The sequence below is a fragment of the Schistocerca nitens genome, chromosome 1, assembly GCF_023898315.1.
Source record: "Schistocerca nitens isolate TAMUIC-IGC-003100 chromosome 1, iqSchNite1.1, whole genome shotgun sequence".
NCBI lineage: Eukaryota > Metazoa > Arthropoda > Insecta > Orthoptera > Acrididae > Schistocerca > Schistocerca nitens.
Window position 1 is genome coordinate 27,372,228 of NC_064614.1, and position 22,559 is coordinate 27,394,786.

The window sequence follows — 22,559 nt, forward strand, 5'->3', positions numbered from 1 at the left end:
GGTCAGCCTGCCTTCTGTTGGCTGTCTAATATTCTTTTATTTAATTGTAACTATTTGACGAAGTTGCTGAAGTTTCGACTTCAACGTAACTTTCCGAGTACAGTTGGCAATTGAGCGTTCTGCGTACAAGCGGCCTATGTTGTCTGTCTTGAGCAGTTTTGGCTAAAGTTGACTGTATCAGAGTTACAGTGTGACTTCGCTTGTTAAAATCAATCACTGTACCGTCAGTGATTGTGTGGCGAGCCTTCTTCGTCTCCCTCAGAGGCGCATTTGTATTGCTAGGAAGTCTTTAGTGTGGAACAACCAGGCCAGGATAATTCGTTTCGGGCTATACTCGCGACATTATCGTCACCACGACAGGACGTCGAAGCAACCAGCCATCGCCTCCGGTACGCCAGATCGTGTTCTGGCATTTAAGAAGACAGTTTGGTAATGTATGTCCGCAGCACCGGCAGATAGGGATTTTCCTAGGTGATAATCAGAGCTCAGCAGAGCGCGCCTGTTCGTCTTTTTCTAACTTTGTTCTGTCTTGGGTAGCAGCAATTAATGTTGGGTTAGCTGTGTGTCTCTCTTAAGATTTGAGTGGCGAGGAATTGGCTCCACATACCACTTTGTCATAAACCTCACAATCTAGTTTAGGGACAACTTCACCTTCACAGCGTTTGTTTGAGTATCCAATTTGAGCCAATTTGATGTATTATAAATGTTTCATGTGTTTTTGTTTATTATTTTGTGTTTAGTCTTAATAAATCATATTGTTATTTTGGACAGAACTTTCATTCTGTTAATCGGTAGAGCAACCCTATCATTTCTCACTACGTTAATGAAACCTTCCTTTATTTAACTTATTTATCAAATTAAATTATTGCAGGTGCCAAACTCTATTCTACTCCACTTGCAGGGTTGATTACAGTCAGTTCACGTATATTTTTAATCCATGTGCAACAGCAAATGTCGGAGTTAGAATAGGGGGGGGGGGGCTTAGAGCATCATTTACATACGTAGATTCTAGAAGAATTTAGTGTTAAATACACTGCTAGCCCCGGCACCTCGCATCCCCGCTTTGTCTGTCCAGCCGGCACAATGCAGGTGCGTAGATGTGAATGTGTGTGGCAGTGTGAATCTGTGTGTGTGTATGTGTGTGTGTGTGTGTGTGTGTGTGTGTGTGTGTGTGTGTGTGTGTGTGTGTATTCGTGGGTGTATTTGTACTCTAGCTCGTCAAAGGATTTCTTCTGAAAGGTGAAGAGTATTTGTTCTGTGTATGCCTGTCGAAGACTCAACATTCCTTTACTCCCAAAATAGTCAAGCAGAGGCAGGAATACAGCAATCTAAATCACTTACGAATGAAAATAATAGCAAGTGCAGGAAAGTCAAGTTTAAATGGCTACAAAAAGCTTGAGAAGCAATCATAAAAGAAATGTTCGTTAGAAGGAATGATACAAAAAACTATAAACTGTCTTCGATGAAACTGAAAGAGAAGGGGAAACATTAAGAGCGCAATCCGGATTGCGATGTTAAAAGCAGCAAAGAGAGCGAATAGGTGGAAAGAGTACGGTATACACTGAAGGTCTCTACGAATACGAGCAAGTTTCCTATGCTGTCACAGAAGAAGAAATCGGATAGGGAATCAGACATTGGAAAGTGGCAAACAAACGACTATTAAAGGTGGTATTTGGGGTCCAAAAGTCTGCAGACATAACGTCATACCTTATAAGTCAAGTATCATCCACGCAATCCCCATGATACCAAATACAGTTGAGTCAGGACTATCTTGGAGATAGTATCATCAGACGTCAGTAAATAGCAGGATGAGCGAAAGCTCGAGAATTTGGCAGAAATATGACTGCAAACACATTTACTGATTAGTTACAGTTTTTATATACGACATATACCCTAAAACATCTTTTGGTCCGTGTTTCACAGTAAGTCTTATTACTGAAATTCACAGTGCCATACAAATGCTAAGCAGGTCGTGGATAGAGTACCAAAAGAAATCACTAGATTACGGTCCCATCAAAAGATCGAACAGAACCCGAGATTTCCCGAACTGCGACGCAAACTATTCTAACAGCTCGAATCATGCTCAGACAGAGCCCTACTTGAAATGAGCTGAAAAAATAGAAGAATTTTCAAAAACACAATGAGATGCAATTCGATTTAAAGCGATTTCAGTTTCCTATGCGCCTTGCATTCGCTATGAATAAGGGTACAGGTCCAATCACTTTGTGTAGCAGATATTAAACATCCTGGGCAACGCCGGGCAGTGGAGCTAGTATTCTGTATACATGTTGTTGTTGTTATTGTGGTCTTCAGTCCTGAGACTGGTTTGATGCAGCTCTCCATGCCACTCTATCCTGTGCAAGCTTCTTCATCTCCTAGTACTTACTGCAACCTACATCCTTCTTAGTGTATTCATCTCTTGGACTCCCTCTACGATTTTTACCCTCCACGATGCCATCCAATGCTAAATTTGTGACCCCCAATTCTCTTCAATACCTCCTCGTTAGTTATGTGATCTGCCCATCTAATCTTCACCATTCTTCTGTAGCACCACATTTCGAAAGCTTCTATTCTCTTCTTGTCCAAACTATTGATCGTCCATGTTTCACTTCCATAAATGGCTACACTCCATACAAATACTTCATGACACTTAATTCTATTCTCGATATTAACAAATTTCTGTTCTTCAGAAACGCTTTCCTTGCCATTGCCAGTCTACATTTTATATCTTCTCCGACCATCATCAGTTATTCTGCTCCCCAAATAGCAAAACTCCTTTACTACTTTAAGCATCTCATTTCCTAATCTAATTCCCTCAGCATCACCTGACTTAATTCGAATACATTCCATTATCCTTGTTTTGCTATTGTTGATGTTCATCTTATATCCTCCTTTCAAGACACTGTCCGTTCCATTCAACTGCTCTTCCAAGTCCTTTGCTGTCTCTCACAGAATTACAAAGTCATCGGCAAACCTCAAAGTTTTTATTTCTTCTCCATGGATTTTCATACCTACTCCGAATTTTTCTTTTGTTTCCTTTACTACTTGCTCAATATACAGATTGAATAACATCAGGGAGAGGCTACAAGCCTGTCTCACTCCCTGCCCAACCACTGCTTCCCTTTCATGCCCCTCTGTACAAATTTTAAATGTAAACAGTAGTTTTCATTTTGACGTAAATATGGTTTACAAGAGGTAGACCTCCCATTAGTGGTATTTGGTTTTCCATTTCGGTGCATATCTGAAGACGGGAAGCAATGACCAAAATCGATATTCTGAAGACAGTTTCTGTGATCATGGATTGGAAAAAAAGAAAGAAATTCAATCTCTTCCTCTCGTCTTCACCCATTTATATCTCGCCTCTTTTCTCTTCCTACCTTGCTAGCGCGAACACATAAAACCAAACGCACGCAGTGCCGTTCCAGGGACCGGATTGAAGTATTATCTTCCGACCACAGGGCAGGGTTTCCCACTTAGCTCCACTCAGCGCAGCAGCAGTCGAAGCGGGCGAGTGTTTCCGGCGACAGCCCAGCCGCGGCCCACTCTCAGCCGTGGTTCCCACCCCCACTTTTTCCACGCATTTGCGACGGCCTTAATAATTCAGGGAGAGCGGGGGAGGAAGAGGGGCGGGACGGTGCAGACCCGACCCTGGTGGAGTGCCTGGCTGGCTGCCCTTCCTTCCTGCAGGCTTTTAGTGGGGCTCCTCTCTCCGGCCGCGCCGGGCGCAGCTCGCCTCGTCTCAGCCCTGCTCTACTCTAGGCTCCTGAGGATGGGAACGGCCACCAGGCTGAAACGTCGTCGGCCGCTTCTCAGAGGGCACCAGTACACCGGCGCTAATGCACACTGTAGTGTGGCATTCCTGTAGTCTCTCGAGGAGTATGTTTCTAGGCTACACTGATTTATTCATACCTTTTAGATTTTGTGTTTTTGAGTCAAACGTTCTCCAGACTTTTTTCGTGCATCCTGGCTTAATCCGTTTCAGGCGTAGCGCCGTATACCGACCCTGCCTTGGAGGCGGTTAAGTGGGAGATGTGTCTCAGAGCTGGATAGCGACAGATGGTGATGCGAGACTGGACGCACACGTAGTTTATGTATCAGCCGATAGAGGACAATATTGGATAGGGGGACTGTGATTTTAGTTTCGATTGTGCCCACTATAGTGCCCTAAAGTATTAGAATGTTTTTCATAAACTGTTCTAGTATTTTCATAAAGTGTTATTATATCTTTTTGTGTAGGTAAAATGTTATAAATGTGTTTCAGCAGTACGGGGTTATTACAAATGATTGAAGCGATTTCACAGCTCTACAATAACTTTATTATTTGAGATATTTTCACAATGCTTTGCACACACATAGAAAAACTCAAAAGGTTTTTTTAGGCATTCACAAATGTTCGATATGTGCCCCTTTAGTGATTCGGCAGACATCAAGCCGATAATCAAGTTCCTCCCACACTCGGCGCAGCATGTCCCCATCAATGAGTTCGAAAGCATCGTTGATGCGAGCTCGCAGTTCTGGCACGTTTCTTGGTAGAGGAGGTTTAAACACTGAATCTTTCACATAACCCCACAGAAAGAAATCGCATGGGGTTAAGTCGGGAGAGCGTGGAGGCCATGACATGAATTGTTGATCATGATCTCCACCACGACCGATCCATCGGTTTTCCAATCTCCTGTTTAAGAAATGCTTCTGCTTTAGCCTTTTCCGTAAGATTTTCCAAACCGTCGGCTGTGGCACGTTTACCTCCCTGCTGGCTTTATTCGTCGACTTCCACGGCGACGCGTGAAACTTGCCCGCACGCGTTCAACCGTTTCTTCGCTCACTGCAGGCCGACCCGTTGATTTCCCCTTACAGAGACATCCAGAAGCTTTAAACTGCGCATGCCATCGCCGAATGGAGTTAGCAGTTGGTGGTTCTTTGTTGAACTTCGTCCTGAAGTGTCGTTGCACTGTTATGACTGACTGATGTGAGTGCATTTCAAGCACGACATACGCTTTCTCGGCTCCTGTCGTCATTTTGTATCACTGCGCTCTCGAGCGCTCTGGCGGCAGAAACCTGAAGTGCGGCTTCAGCCGAACAAAACTTTATGAGTTTTTCTACGTATCTGTAGTGTGTCGTGATCATATGTCAATGAATGGAGCTACAGTGAATTTATGAAATCGCTTCAATCATTTGTAATAGCCCTGTATAAATGATGCGTGAGTGTGGTTTAAGGTTAATATGAAGATGATTGTTTAACAACTTATGTAGTAGGATTTAGTGTGGGAACATTTCGAAGAAGTATGGATGTGGACAAAGGAGATTTTTGTAGAATAGATTTGTAAAGTAAGTTTATCGTAAAAGTAGAGTTAATTCAGGTATAAATAACAATAGTAAATAACTTTATGCATAAGCAAAACTTCAGCATATTAGATAATTACTTCGGTAAAAAGTGCAGTCGTTAGGTTTACTATTTTGCCATTGGTTATTGATGAAAAGCGCGGACTGACGCGGGAGAATGTTGTTTCGCTATTGGCTGTTGAGTAAACTGACCAATGGTAAAGCAATATGCTTCGTGCGCCTTTCTCTGCTGGTAGAGAAGACTTAGAGTATTCTAGAGAGGAGTCGGAGCCTAGCCATGAAATATTTCGGACGTGTGTAGTTCCGATGGAAATGATAAGTTGCCGGATCTAGCAGTGTTACATACATCAAAAGTGTGGTAAAGTGACGGCATAATTATTCCGATGGGTGTGTAGAATTTCGGAATTTTTAAGTGAATTTTGTGACGAGAAAAGGCTTATATTCCGCGTGGCGTATTGAGCAGGTCGGTGGCTAAAAACTGTGATTGCATTTGGTACCGACAGACTTAATATTTGTCGAGCATTCTCAATCGAAAACAATCAGTATTTTTGTGGCTATTACGTTTTCGGGAAATGCAACACCATAAACTTGCTAACGTGAGAGAAAGGGATTGTGAGTGACTGTGTTAAGGCTAGCACGGGCTTGGCAGTGATACTTGTTCACTTAAGTTTCAGAGTATATTAATTGAGGACAAAATTTCGAACCTCTAATTTCGTGTGAAAACTTTCTCCCGAAACGGAGATTAGTGACTTCAATTGCAGCCTGGTTCACGTCGAAGTACAGTGGGTTTCGCTCGGCTTCCCTACTGATGATCTGCTGAGACAATGTTCACAGGTAGGTGCAGGTCCATCGTAAAGGGACGGAAAGAACCGCGCCGCCGCACGTCAGTTGTGAAAATCTCTTCATCTTCGATTATCATTTGCTCCCTACGTTCTGAGTTACTTGTTGGCTATGTTCTAACAAACCCCTGGTGTAGGGGTAGCGTATTTGATTAGTAATCGAAAAAGTTCCCGGGTTCGAACACTGCCACGGCTTAAATTTTGAATAAAAATCAGTATTGGCAGCCGAAGACTTCCAGTATAAGAAGTCACCCTCATTCGCCAATAGCCCTGTCAAAGACGGCAGAGGATCCGATAGAGGCTCAAGGCACACTCTTGCCTTTGGGGTGGAAAACTTCTCCTAAAGGCGGAAGAATTAGTAACGATCACGAGCATCAGGACGCAGCAGCAAATCGAAACCACTCCTTTAAAGAAACACTATGTGTATCCACAGGACATGTGGCCTGTAACTGAAAAAATGTCATGATGATCTCTCAACTGGCAAAAGATTCCGGAATAATCCCCCCATTCGGATCCCCGCGAGGGGACAGCCAGACGGGAGGTGACCATGAGCAAAAGATAGAAAAACAAAGGAATGGATAACATTCTACCAATCGGGGCGTAGAATGTTAGAAGTTTCAACGTGGTAGGGAAGCTAAAAATCTGGGAAGAGAAAAGCAAAGGCTGAATCAAAATATAATGTGGTCACTGGAGCGAAAAGAAGACAACGATTTCTGGTCACATGAGTAAAAGATAATATCAACACGAACAGAAAATGAGAGGAGAAAGAGTAATTGAGCTCTATTATAAACTTCTGCTAGTAATAACGAATACTCTGTTCAAGAATCACAGAAGGTAATACTTGGAAAATGCCGGGAGTTAGGTGACGATTTCAATTAAATTACATCACGGTCAGGCAGATATTCCGAAATAGATACTGGGTTGTGAAGGCACACCCAGGAGTAGATATAGACTCAGATCGGAATTTAATAATTATGAAGAGCAGTCTGGGGTTTAAGAGACGTGTTAGAAAATGGCTGGCTCTGAGCACTATGGGACTTAACATCTATGGTCATCAGTCCCCTAGAACTTAGAACTGCTTAAACCTAACTAACCTAAGGACAGCACACAACACCCAGTCATCACGAGGCAGAGAAAATCCCTGACCCCGCCGGGAATCGAACCCGGGAACCCGGGCGTGGGAAGCGAGAACGCTGCCGCACGACCACGAGCTGCGGACACGTGTTAGAAAGAATCAGTGCGTAATGAAGTTGGATACAGAAGTACTAAGGAATGGACAAATACTCTTGAAGTTCTCGAGGCTATAGGTAATACGGTAAGGAACAGCTGAGTAGTCAGTTCAGCTGAATAGGAATGGACATCTCTGAAAAGGGCAGTCGCCGAAGTCGGAAGAGGAATACAGGTATAAAGAAGGTAACTGCCAAGAAACCATGGGTATCAGAAGAAATACTTCAGTTGATGAACTTCTAGTAGAAAGGTGCTTTGATGTGTGTACGGTGGTGAACAATAGTGCAGGAGCAACGGCTGACTTGTAGTACGCCTCCGGTCGGTGCGTGTAAAGGGCTGAAAAGCCATTCGTAAACTATCAAAAATTATCATGTCGAATGTACTCAAGTATTTTATTGATCTCCCCGACAATGAAGAAGCAAGGAATAACTTAAATTTTGCGCAAATTCATAAACTTACTGCTAAAGCGTTTGGTGTCTCCAAGTCAACTTTAGGCCGTATTAGGAAATCTGTGTCATTGTCAGAATATCCAGACATGAATGAGTGTTTCGATTCTCCAAAAAAGGGATACGAACGTGAACGGAAATCAAACGACTTTGACGATTTTAACAAAGAACTCATGCGTAGAACTGTACTTGGATATTACGATAGGTGAGAATATCCAATGGATAAAAAAATACAGACTGACCTCCGTGAAAAAATTAATTACTCGGGCTCAGAGACCTCCGTTCTTCGTCTTCTCTGCTCCCTTGGTTTCCGACTCAGGGAGTGTAATGAGGGACGGAAATTCTTAATGGAACGCAGAGACATTGCAGCAGCAAGAGCGAAGCATTTGCGTACAATGCCCTTCTTGCGTGCTGAAGGCACCAGGACTGTAGTGTACTTGGATGAAACTTTGGTTTCATAGAACCACACCAATAAGTATATATGGCACGACTCCAAATGAAACGGAGGTTGAAAATGCCTACTAGTATAGGTGGGCAATCAGTCATCGCCCACGCTGGTTCATTAACCACAGGCTTCATACCAGAGGCCAAACTTGTTTTTCGTGTTAGGACAACTTCTTGCCAATCCGATTACCATTCAGAAATGAATGGAGAAGTTTTTAAGAATGGGTTTATTCGACTGCTGTCTGCTCTGGAAGAAGGGTGAATTATCGTGATGGATAACGCAAGCTGCCACTCCATTCAGATAGATAAGCTGCCACGTTCAAATTGGCGCAAGGTAGATACTAGGGAGTGGTTAAAGAGGAAGAATGTTTCATTTTCAGTCGATGAAATAAAGACTCAACTACTGTCCAAGCAAGAAATCGTAGGTGCCAAAAAGACTTACGAATTAGACCAACTGGCAAACTAAACTGGACACCATCTGGTACGTCTACCACCGTATCATTGCCAGTATAATTCCATTGTACTGATATGGGCCCAAGTGAAGAGATAAGTAGCGAAAAGAAATACTACTTTTAAACTTGCTGATGTCGAGAAGCTAACACACGAAGCTCTTGACAATGTTACTCAACAGGATTGGGAGAGGTGCGAAAAACATGCAGAAGCATTGCAAGGAAAAGCTGTATCGAATGTCTTAACATTCGGATATAATCTTACAGCATTCGATTTACTTGTAAATTTGAAATTTAACTCCTTTTCTTCATAGAAGGATTTACTGGCTGTCTCGTAGTAAGGGTAATGCAGTTCATAAAATGACAAAACGTTGTGGTGCTTCTGTATCGGCTGTAATACGAGAAAAGTCCCAGTACTTATTCTGATTTTCTGAGAAGAGCACAGAAATCCATGAGGTTTGACGACTTTTACAAAGAGCTAGAACGTTCAATTGTATTAGTTTAGTATGACAGAGGATAGTATTGAACCGTTACAGAAATACAGGGGAACTTCCGTGATAAAACTGATTATTCTGGTGAGTCACTTCTATGCACTGTCTTCTCCGTCTACTTGGTTTTTAATTCGTAATGATGGACGAAATTTGCAACACAAGGCAGGGACATTGCAATAGTAAGAACGAGATTTTTGTGTACAAAGCACGTACTGCGTGCTGAGAATAATAGGCTTACAGCAAATTTGGATAAAACTTGGGTTTCACAAAACCTTTCGAACAACTATTTTGCTCGACGTCAGTGAAAATATTGGCTTCAAAATAACTACAACTACTTTTGCGTAGCGTATATTGGCTTTTTGGGAGATGGATGCAATGACGAAGGAAATGTATGAGCAGCCAGTAAAATATTTTCGGGATGTAGGGAATATTCTCGGTCTTATTAAAGCGAGTCGTCCGAACAAAACTCTTGGCGACGGCGTACAACGACGCTCGCGCTGCTGCGCACGGAATATCGCGAAAGCAATTTGCTTCTGTACGTGATACGATGAAATAATGATGTCTAAAATGTTACCAAAAATAATTTTGTAGTTTTTTTAAGAACTTTCTCGCGGGGAGTTTCTTCGCAGTCCTACAGAACGAAAATTCGTCAACGACTACATTTTTCGCTACGCAGTCGGCACAGTTTCACACCTCTTATAATATTTTATCTTTTATCTCAGAATACTTTTATGTTTCCAAAATAAAAGACGCAGCTTGTACATCTGTAAAATTTGAGCATGTTAATATGTTTTAGTCCAGTTACATTAGTGATTCTGTTACTAACACAGATTGAAGTAAAAATCATTTTATTCTAAAATTTTTTGTAACATTAGTTTTCATTTTTTTCCTAGCAGCTGATGCATGTTTTCTTTTGTAAAGTACTCCATCATATTATAGACTAAAAATAGAGTTGCCCAATATTTTTTTAATTTTTATAACATTTGAAATGATCACTAAAAAAAACTGGCAATGCTGTAAGAAGGCGAGATGACCTTGAAGCCCTATTTTCGTGCCGGCCACTATAGTCATTTCCTTTCCTGTTCTACTTGTGAATACAGCGAAGGAAAAACGACCATCTACACGCCTCCTTATGAGCTATAATGTTTCGTATCTTACCTTCGTGGTTCTTAAGAGCAATGTATGATACCAGCAGCAGTCATTTCGCAGTTGCTTCAAATGCTGGTTTTCTAAATTTTCTCAATAGTGATTCTCGAAAAGAACGTCACCTTTTCTTCAGAGATTCACATTTGAGTTCCTGAAGCATCTCCATAACACTTACATGTTGTTCGAACCTGCCGGTAACTAACCTAGCAGCCCGCTTATGAATTTCTTTGATGTATTCGTCCAGTCCAACCTGGTACATATCCAAAACACTCGAGCAGTACTCAAGAATAGGTCCACTAGCGTCTTATATGCAGTCTCCTTTACAGGTGAACCATTCTTTCCTGAAAGCCTGCGAGTCAACTGAAGTCGACAATTCGCCTTCCGTACCACAGCTCTCAAATGCTCGTTACCTTTCATATTGCTTTCCAACTTTACGCCCAGACATTTAAACGACATGACTGTGTCAAACAGGACACTGGTAATACTGTAGCCGAACGTTTCAGATTTGTTCTTCCTACCCATCCGTATTAGCTTACATTATTCCACACTTTTTAGCTGCCATTCAGCACACCAACTGGACTATGTGTCGTACAATGATACAATTCTGCAGGCACATTTCAGTGTTCTGTATGGATACTGTCTGCAAACTGCGTTGCGAATAGAGTTCGTAGTAAAGATGTAACCATGCCTGATGCTCAACTTTCACTGCGCTGCATTTGAACTATTTTCACACTAGTCTAAATGTCTGTGACGTCATCTCTCCTAAACTAAGTTTCTACCATGATATTATTTTTCAGATACATTCGGTTGTACATGTGGGTACTGTTTGAAAACTGTGTTGCTAATACAGCCAGTAGTAAAGAAGTAATGCGTAAAAACGTCATCACATTTGCTGTTGAAGTGTGACTGCATGAACTTCGAAAATGCACTTGTAGTATGCGACAGACGTTTTTTCTTACATCATTTTGGCCGGTTATCGCCTAGAGCAAATCTCTCATTTGAACTTCTCAAACTGCGACATAAGCTACCAGACTGAAAATGATGTAAATTAAGTGTCAGATGATGTTTGATACACTAGGGAATAAAGTGCGAAAACGTCAAAAATAAAATGTTATAAAGGCTACAGTAATCCTGACACAGGACCCTATCCCTTGAAGTGGACGAACAAGAAGAAGGGGATCATTGATCATTATGATTGTGACCACTGACGGTGAAGATCATGATGATTCCTCTGCTATTGATGAATATTCTGATCTTTATAAATAAGAAGGATAAGAAGACAAGGAGATGGAGTGTTTAATAACAGTGTTTTCAGAACGAAATTAATCTCGAGATCCTCTTGAATAAAGTATTCTCGCACTTTTTTCTGCGTCAGTTCTAAGTCAATCTCAAGCTTTCTTCAACTGCTCCTGACAAAGACGTTGGTAATAATCGTAAAAGCTTGGGGTTTCACCCACAATTGACGCAGTAAGAGGTCTGAGACTGTTTTCTTCAACATCAGCTTTATTTTCCAATAACATTCTGCATCTACATCTACATTGATACTCCACAAGCCACCCAACGGTGTGTGGCGGAGGGCACTTTACGTGTCACTGTCATTACCTCCATTTTCTGTTCCTGTCGCGTATGGTTCGCGGGAAGAACGACTGCCAGAAAGCCTCTGTGCGCGCTCGAATCTCTCTAATTTCATATTCGTTATCTCCTCGGAAGGTATAAGTACGAGGAAGCAATATATTCGATACCTCATCCAGAAACGCACCCTCTCGAAACCTGGACAGCAAGCTACCCCGCGATGTAGAGCGCCTCTCTTGCAGAGTCTGCCACTTGAGTTTGCTAAACATTTCCGTAACGCTATCACGGTTACCAAATAACCCTGTGACGAAACGCGCCGCTCTTCTTTGGATCTTCTCTATCTCCTCCGTCAACCCGATCTGGTACGGATCCCACACTCATGCGCAATACTCAAGTATAGGTCGAACGAGTGTTTTGTAAGCCACCTCCTTTGTTTATCAGGCGACAGTGCGGAACTGTATCGAACGCCTTCCGGAAGTCAAGGAAAATAGCATCTACCTGGGAGCCTGTATCTAATATTTTCTGGGTCTCATGAACAAATAAAGCGAGTTGGGTCTCACACGATCGCTGTTTCCGGATTCCATGTTGATTCCTACAGAGTAGATTCGGGGTTTCCAGAAACGACATGATACGCGAGCAAAAAACATGTTCTAAAATTCTACAACAGATCGACGTCAGTGATATAGGTCTATAGTTTTGCGCATCTTTTCGACGACCCTTCTTGAAGACTGGGACTACCTGTGCTCTTTTCCAATCATTTGGAACTTTCCGTTCCTCTAGAGGCTTGCGGTACACGGCTGTTAGAAGAGAGGGAAGTTCTTTCGCGTACTCTGTGTAGAATCGAATTGGTTTCCCTTGATGTCCAATGGACTTTCCTCTGTTGAGTGATTCCAGTTGCTTTTCTATTCCTTGCACACTTATTTCGATGTCAGCCATTTTTTCGCTTGTGCGAGGATTTAGAGAAGGAACTGTACTCTTCAAAGAGAAGTTTGTGTTTAATACATAACGCGTCTTTGCAGTTCAAGCAACGTTGATGGTGCAGTAATTTTTCTTTGTCGCTTGGCAGAAGTTTCCATCCATCTCACAAGGGAACCTCCCCATCGCACCCCCCTCAGATTTAGTTATAAGTTGGCACAGTGGATAGGCCTTGAAAAACTGAACACAGATAAATTGAGAAAACAGGAAGAAGTTGTGTGGAACTGTGAAAAAATAAGCAAAATATACAAACTGAGTAGTTCATGGGAAGATAGGCGACATCAAGGACTCTAAGAACACAGGAGCGCCGTGGTCTCGTGGTAACGTGAGCAGCTGCGGAACGAGAGGTCCTTGGTTCAAATCCTCCATCGAGTGAAAAGTTTAATTTTTTATTTTCAGTGTATGTGACAAACTATTGTGTTTTCATCACTTTTTTGGGAGTGATTATCACTTCCACAAGAAAACCTAAATGGGGCAAGGTAGAAGAATCTTTTTACCCATTCGCCAAGTGTACAAGTTAGGTGGGTCGACAACATATTCCTGTCATGTGACGCACATGCCGTTACCAGTGTCGTATAGAATATATCAGATGTGTTTTCCTGTGGAGGAATCGGTTGACCTATGACCTTGCGATCAAATGTTTTCGGTTCCCATTGGAGAGGCACGTCCTTTCGTCTAATAATCGCACGGTTTACCAGTGCGGTCGCAAAACACAGACACTAAACTTATTGCAGTGAACAGAGACGTCAATGAACGAACGGACAGATAATAACGATGTAAAAATAAAGAAAGTAAAATTCTCACTGGAGGGAAGACTTGAACCAAGGACCTTTCGTTCTGCAGCTGCTCACGCTACCACGAGACCACGGCGCTCCTGAGCTCACATTGTCCATGATGTTGCCTATGTGGTCCATGGACTACTCAGTTTGTATATTTTGCTTATTTTTTCACAGTTCCACGCAACTTCTTCCTGTTTTCTCAATTGATCTGTGTTCAGTTTATCAAGGCCTATCCACTGTGCCAACTTATAACTAAATCTGAGGGGGGTGCGATGGGGAGGTTCCCTTGTCAGTATACTAGCACGAGTTGGGCAGAGATAGTTTCCGGGGCAAGGTCTGTGCTGCGCTGTTGCTGTCGGGATGATGGCCGCAGAAGCCGAGAGGGCAGGTACACAGCGGTGGGGTTCAGGGCACACACACACATGGACGGCGCGCTCCACCACAAGCCGGCAGTCTGAGCTGAGCCGGCCTTTGGCTAAAGGCCGAGGGCGGGAGACCGCCTGTAGCGCCGGGGGATTGTCTGCAGACCGCAGGGCCCTCGCCGGCGAGAACGGCGCAGGGTGATGGGGGGGGGGGGGGGGTGAGGGGGGCTCATCGCCGGCAGAGCGTCTCTCTCGGCTCACCACGCCCACACCAACTTCCCAGAGCGATTCATCGCTGCCACTCTATGCGTAGCTCCTCTAGCAGCCCGCAACCGGCCACATATTGGACAGCAAACACTGCACACTGTACCTCATGCTACTTGTCCCCCCTCTCGTTACTGAGGGACAGAACGTTACATCAAAATTACAGAGGAATAAGGAAATTAAGTGTGCGCTGTAGATTATAATCTGAGGTGACAAATATCATGGGATAACTCCTGAGATCGTGTCGGACCTCCTTTTTTCCGGCGTAGTGCAGCAGTCCCCAGAAGAAATATTGAGCCATGCTGCATCTGTAGCTGTTCATAACTGCGGAAGTATTGCTGGTGCAGGATTTTTTACACAAACTGACAGCTCGATCATGTCCCATAAGTGGTGGTGGTGGTTAGTGTTTAACGTCCCGTCGACAACGAGGTCATTAGAGACGGAGCGTGTAAGGGGTCCGCAGGCCCTTACTACTAAGTTTGCATCTGCACAGGTCGACAGTGCAACTATCGATAGTGTGTTGGGTCGCGAGAGCGAGAGTCGGTTGAGTCAGTCAGTGTGTGTTGGAGTTTCCCGCGAGGCGGGCAGAGAGCTGGGCTGAAGCCAGCAGTTGTTGAAATAATGCAGATTACCGACAAAGGGAGTGGCCATCGCCGCGGTTTAACCCCTTTGTGTTAGTATTATACGGGAAAGTGAGAAAGTTTAATTAACAGAGTGATTATCAGTGATATTTGTGTGCCGTTATTGAAATTCCGCGTCTACCGCGCCGGCATTATTTGGATTGCAGTGTTGGATTACAGTGATTGGATTTTGCGTGTGACGACTATGAATAGCGAAAGAAACCTGTGCTGAGATTAGCCGTTATTAACAGTGTACTGACGAAGGCAGTGGCTGTCTCCTTATCTTTGTGTTTTTGGTATGAATATAGGTCTTGATTAGTGAAGCTGTGTTTGTTGTTCTTCTTGCCACCAGACAGTACATTATTACAGTATTTTGCGAAGGACAATATGGAATGTAACATCTCCTGAGCAGTCCAATCCGATTGCCAGCCCCATTAGGTACACGGTCATATGAATTAATTACTTAATTCGGGCTGCTATTCAGATCCGCGAACGAGTGGATACACCAAAAATACGAGGGCGGTTCAGAAAGTAACCTCCGATTGGTCACAGTGCGGGTTGTGGGGGGAGTAGCGACGCCATCTGTGCGTTCACGCACTCAACAGGTTAGTCGGCATCAAGCCGTGGTCGAGTGAACGTCGTACCTGCGCTAGTTTAGTTTTTGTGGCAGTTTGAAATGTGTGCTGCAATAGAAAACCCCGCCAAATGTGAAGTGCGTGCTGTCATAAGGTTTTTTACAGCCAAAGGATATTCTGCAGCAGCTATTCATCGTGAGCTTTGTGCCGTGTACGGACCAAGAGTTATGAGTGAAGGAGTTGTCCGTGAATGGGTACGTTTATTTAAAAGTGGACGAGAAAACGTTCATGATGAAGAGAGGAGTGTTAGACCATCATTGGTGACTGACGAACTCGTTCAGACAGTTGATGCAAAAGTTCGTGAAAATCGACGTTTCTCAATGTCGGAGTTGTCTACTGGTTTTCCACAGATTTCTAAGACTCTCTTGTACGAGATAGTGACAGCAAGATTGGGTTACCGTAAGTTCTGTGCACGATGGGTGCCCAAAATTCTTACCGACCACCACAAAACTCAAAGAATGGCCTCTGCATTAGACTTTCTGTCACGTTATGAGGACGAAGGAGAACCATTGTTAAACAGAATCGTGACCGGTGACGAAACCTGGATTAAGTACGTGAACCCTGAGACAAAAGAACAATCAAAGATGTGGGCACATTCAAATTCGCCTACCAAACCAAGAAAAGCCTCGCAAGATTTTTCTGCCAGAAAACTGATGGCAACGGTGTTTTGGGATGCCAAAGGGGTGTTGTTGGTTGAATTCATGGAACGTGGTACGACCATTAATCAAGACGTGTACTGTGAAACAATAAAAAAGTTACGACGGGCTATACAGAACAAACGCCGTGGTATGCTGACATCCGGTATCGTTTTTTTGCACGATAACGCCCGTCCTCACTCTGCTCGCAGAACAACGGCCCTTCTTGAGTCCTTCAAGTGGGACGTTATCAACCATCCACCTTACAGCCCAGACCTGGCGCCAAGTGATTATCACCTCTTCATGCATTTGAAGAAATGGCTCGGGTCACAGCGGTTTGATGACGACGAAGAACTCAAAGATGCGGTCACAGGCTGGCTCCAGGCACAAGCGGGTGATTTTTATGCAGAAGGAATTTCAAAGCTTGTGAAGAGATACGATAAGTGCCTCAATCGCTATGGAGACTATGTAGAAAAATAGTGCAAAGATGTAGTTGTAAGATGTATATATTAAAATATTTTTATTTAACTTGGTGTATTTTTTTAAATCAACCGGAGGTTACTTTCTGAACGGCCCTCGTAATAAGGGAGTGCTACACCCTTGGCTTACTGTGAAAGGACGAGTGCCATTTTCGGACGAATAGTAAAGAACAATACATAATTTACCTTGTTTAACGCGAGAAAATTAATTTTTCAATGTGGAATCGGGACAGTGCATAAACCTTAAAATCGCGACAAGGAACAGTGCATTTTTCAACAATGCGAAGTAATAATGTATTACGATTGTGACTAAACTGTTTTTCTTGCCATATTAAATAGAACAATAGTGTCAATAAACTGTGTTGTAAAGTGCAAATGCGTAAATTCGCGCGAAAAACTGTGAAAAGTGGACACTAAAGAAAGACACGTGTGAACAGTAAAATAGCGAAACGAGCCAAGATTTCGTCACAAAAGTTGTTAAAAAAGTGTTTAGTGGTAGTATTTCGACTGAAATTGCTTTTTGAACAGTGAAAATCGGACGGCTTCGTGTGGACCCATAAACTGTTATGCTGACGACAATGTGTTGTGGCGACGCAATTATTGAGTGACGTCACGCAGACCCGTGTAGCAGTTGCACCAAAGAGCTTCGGTCCGCAAGGTGATTTCACACGACATCCCACCACGGCGAGCGACGCGACTTCGAAACACCGAGCGCAGTCCTGGCACCTAGCGGCTAAACTACGGACTACGCCCGCCTGCAGCGCCACGGAGCGGCCGACGGAGAACTACGTCGTCTTGTAGCAGATCTTCAACTTCACGCGAGCTTCAGCGGCAATACAGCGCCACGCCCACCTCGAACGTCAAAACATCGCGACTCGCGGTAACGTCGGTTGGTGAGTGAAGACGACTGGTTGACATAACAGTAAATTGCAGTGTGCAGTATTCGCGATAAATAAACAGTTTTTAACTGATATTTACATTAGGAAAAGTGCTAAATTGCGGTAATTTCCGAAAAAAATTTGCGAAGCATACTCTGAAATATAGCATACTTATTTATGCACACTGCACTGTCTAAAGGGTAATTGTTTTTGGGGATTTTACATTTATAGATTTTGTGAGTGTTGTGATTATCTTGTTTAAAACATTTTTAAATAAACTGTGTATGTGAAAATTGTTATTGGAAATTAATAGGTTTTTGAGAGTTGTGATGTTCGGTACTCATGCATGTTGTATCATTTTGGGGATTAACTGAAAGGATTGCACGTACTGTTTGATTAGTTTCATGGTAATTAGGAGTGTTTTGGGTTATTAGAGGTTATTTTTGTATTACTTGCCTGTGCATTAAAAATAAACCAAACATGTCTACTGAAGATAAGCAGTTTTGTGAGGCAGTAGTTGAAAGGAAAGGGACAGGACAGGAGGACAGAGATGATTCAGGAATCAGTGATTGTGGATTGTCATTAGGAAGCCCATCAGCACATTCAACTAATTATCCCGAGACACCGGGACCAACGACGAGAGCTAGGCCAGTTTCAGAGGATGCCGATAGATGGTCGATGTTGGTAGACTTGATAAAGAAGACTAACGAATCAATAAAGGGTTTACAAGAAACTAACGCATCATTAGAGAAGGGTTTACAAGAAACTAGGGAATCACTAAAGGAAGATTTACAAGAAACTAGAGAAGAGGGAAGAATATCCCGAGAATTATTAGAGAAAGGTCTCAGAGAATCACTAGAGAAGAGTTCGCAAGAAACAAGAGAATCACTAAAGGAAGATTTACAAGAGATCAAAACATCACAAATGAAGATGGAATATAATTTGAAGAAGGAAATGCAGGAGTTGCAAGAACGACTGAAGATGGACATCGACGAGAGAGAGAGGAAGCTACAGAAGAGCATAGACCAAGTCCAGGGAGACGTGGAGAAGATGGAAGGAAAGTTAGCAAAAAAGATAGAAGACGATATTGAAGAAACAAAAGCCGAATTGGGAGAAAGAATCAACGAAGTGGAAACAAATTGCAATCATCGAATCGCCGAGGTGACGCAGATGCAGAAACAATGCAATGATGCGGTTAAGGGGATAGGAGATAGGCAAAACCAACTAGCTGTCAATCTGAGAAATGCTATAGCCGTGCAAAGAGAAGAGGATAACAAGAGGGTTGAAATGGAGGTCAAGCAGTTACAACAGGGAGTGCAGCAATTGGAGAGCAAGACGGAAGAAATGGATAAACGAATTAGCAATGCCACCTTAGCCATTGCGGGAGGTAAGGTCGTTACATTGATGAGCAGTGATAATCGGTGCATCCAAAGTAATACAGGGCAGAAATTTAGACCGAAAGGAGGGTTGCACCCAATGATATTTATGAAATGGCTAAAAGGAGTTTTCCCAGCACATCTTAAGGACTCAGACAAGATTCAATTTGCAATAGATAGAATGGAAGGTGAGGCCTTCACTTGGGGAGTCAGGAAGAAGGAAGGGACTATTAGTTATGATCAGTTTGAAGAGGAATTCTTGAAAAAATACTGGTCCAAAAGCCATCAGTGTGCAGCAATTGAGGACCTACTCCATCGCAAGTCACTTAGTACATGGAGAGGAACGTTGAGAGAGTTTGCCGAACATTTGTGGGAATTGAACGAGACCTTGGAACAACCACTGAGTGATGACGTAATGATATCAGCGATAAAAAGGAGAATGAGCCAGAGAATGCAAGAAACTGTATCCGGGAGCCTAATTGAAGATAGGGAGGCCTTGATGAAAATACTGGAACAGTTAGAATCTGTTCGATCACAGGGACACAATCAACCTAATGATCAAAACCGAGGGGGAGGTAATGACCCAAGGAATCATTTTGGTAATTCGTCTAATTATAGAGGAAGAGGTGGTAGTCATAGGTACAGGAACCATGGTGGTGAACGTCAATGGAGAAATGATTGGAGAAGGAACGAAGAACCAAGAGATCATGAGAGAAGATGGGATAGGCGAATGAATGACACGGTGCATATAGAAGAGGTGGAGAGACCGGAAAACTGAATGACACTCCAGATGAGGTCCGATCGGGAGTGAGAGCTACGAGGACCAGGGTAAACCTACTAAGACACGACAATGGCGGAGACCTAAGAGAAGATCTACTGGAGGAGAGAAGTGGGATTCCCAAAGAGCCCAGGCTACCCATGATAGGGATCAAGTTATGTGGACTGAATATCGAGGCATTAGTCGATACAGGAAGTGAAGCGTGTGCAATATCCAAAAGGTTATATGAACAGATACTAAAAGCAAATGTTAGCTTGCCTAGTTTCCCAGTGAGTGGAGTAAGAATTGTGAACGCGTTAGGTGCAAGGAGTAAACCTATTAAAGAACAAGTGTTGATTACCTTCGAGATAGAGGGAGAAGAATACGAAGCAACATTTTTGGTGGTGGCCGGATTGAACACATCAATTATTTTAGGGATAGATTGGTTGAATGAAGTTGATGCAGTAGTGAGTTTCGATGAAGGTACTATCCAGATCAAAGGAAGAAAGGGAGAAGAGAAGAGGTTAAAGTTTGCTGAGGGGAGTGAAATCGAAGAAGAGGAAGAATTCAAAAGATAAATTTGTGTCACGAAGAGGAACCCACCACGAGATACGGGGAAGAGGAACTAGGAGAAGAAGAGTTGATATACCTTGAGGGACTAGCACGAGAGGATAGACATAAAGAGGATAAGATCAGAAAAAAGTTGGAGGAGATGACACACCTAGATGAGAGGACCAAGAAGAAATTAGCCACAGTATTATACAGGCGTTGTAAAGTATTTTCTCAACGGCCAGGTATCATGAAAGGGGTGGAGTGTAAGCTAAAGATAAAGAACCATAAACCGTTCAATATAAAACAGTATTCCATTCCCCAGGCGAAACGAAGAGCAGTAGATGAAGCAATACAGAGAATGATGGACCTTGGTGTTATAGAAAGGGCCAATAGTCAATACAACAACCCCCTATTTGTCGTTGACAAAAAGGATGGAAAGGTGAGGATAGTTTTGGATGCACGAACAGTGAACAAAATCATCGAACCGGAGAGGGACAAACCAGAGACTATAGAAGAACTGATTCAAAAATTCCGAGGAGCAAAGGTGCTTAGTAGTATCGATTTGACTGCTGGTTACTGGCAGATACCATTGGCCACAGAGTCTCGCCAGTATACGGCATTTATTTATGGAGGAAGGTGCTATCAATTTAGAGTGTTGCCATTTGGGCTAAATGTGTCAGTGTCTGAATTTATAAGGGCGATGGATAAAATACTAGGCGAGGAGTTACTTAAGAGGGTCACCGTCTACGTGGATGACCTCTTGATAGCAAGCGAATCATGGGAAGAACATTTAAATAGACTGGATGCAATCTTGGCAGCTTTTGAAACCGCAGGGGTAACTGTAAACCTGGACAAGTCGGAATTTGGCAAATCAAAGATAAAATTTCTGGGCCATATAATATCCGAGGAAGGTATCTATCCTGATCCTAGTAAAATGGAGGCTATTAGAAATTTTCCGACCCCCCATGGTAAGAAACAGTTGCGAGCATTCTTTGGGGTTTGTGAGTTTTATAGAAAATTTGTCAAAGGATCTGTACTTAATGCCCCGAGTATGAGGGAATTGACCAAGGCGAGGATGCCGTGGCATTGGAATGCAGAGTGCCAAACCGAGTTTGAGAATATCAAGCAAGCACTATATAATGCAGATATATTGTACCACCCGGATTTTTCCAAGGATTTTTATTTAGGAGCAGACAGCTCTGACTATGGACTAGGAATACATTTATACCAAGTAGAGCGGGGCGGAAATGGTGAGAGTGTAAGAACAATAGCGTTCGGTAGCAGAAGTTTAAATGCTTGGGAGGGAAAATATTCGATTACTGAAAGGGAAGCATTGGCAATTGTGTGGGGGTTTAAGCGTTTCCGGTATTATTTGGCCGGGAGGCATGTGAAAGTCGTGACTGACCATAAGGCCCTTACATTTCTGACTACAAGCAAATTGAGGCATAGCAGACTAACGCGATGGGCCCTAGCATTACAAGACTATGACTTCGAGATACTTTATGAACCAGGAGCAACACATATAATACCTGATGTTTTGTCAAGATTACCAGCTGACTCAAGAGGAATGTTGGTGGACAGGCCGGAAGGAGAAGGAGTTAGAATTAACCTGATGAGGGGAGTACAGTATGAAGAATTCATAAGGAAGTTCCTGAAGAATGTGCGTAGGGAACAGAACGAGGATGAGAAATTAAAGACAATTAAAAACAAATACAGGTGTGCAGGAGAGGAAAGGATTCGCACATTTTATTATATTCACAATGGGATACTTTATAAAAGAAACAGGGAGAGTGAGGAGAACTGGAAACTCTGTGTGCCTGAGCATGTGGTAGAAAAATTAATCTGGTATACGCACTATAGTAATGCACATTATGGACCGAAGAAGTGTCTGGAGAAGTTGAAGTTAGATTGTGCATTCAACAACATGGGAAGGCGTATACGTAAAATACTGTGTACATGTGACACCTGTCAGAAATCTAAAACGACTACAGTACAGCACAAAGGATATATGCATCCAATTGTACCAACAGCAATTAAGGACATAGTTGCAGTGGATCTCTTTGGGCCACTTCCTGCCTCACGAGGGAATTACACACAAATCTTAGTAGTGGAAGAACTGGTTTCCAAGTACATAAAATTTTACCCATTGAAGAAAGCTACTAGTAGAGCCATCATTAACCATTTTGAGAAAGACTATTTTCAAAAGGTGTGTATTCCTAAGCGAATTTTGAGTGATAATGGGTCACAGTTCAGGTCAAAGGAGTGGACAGGGATGCTGAATGAGCATGGAATA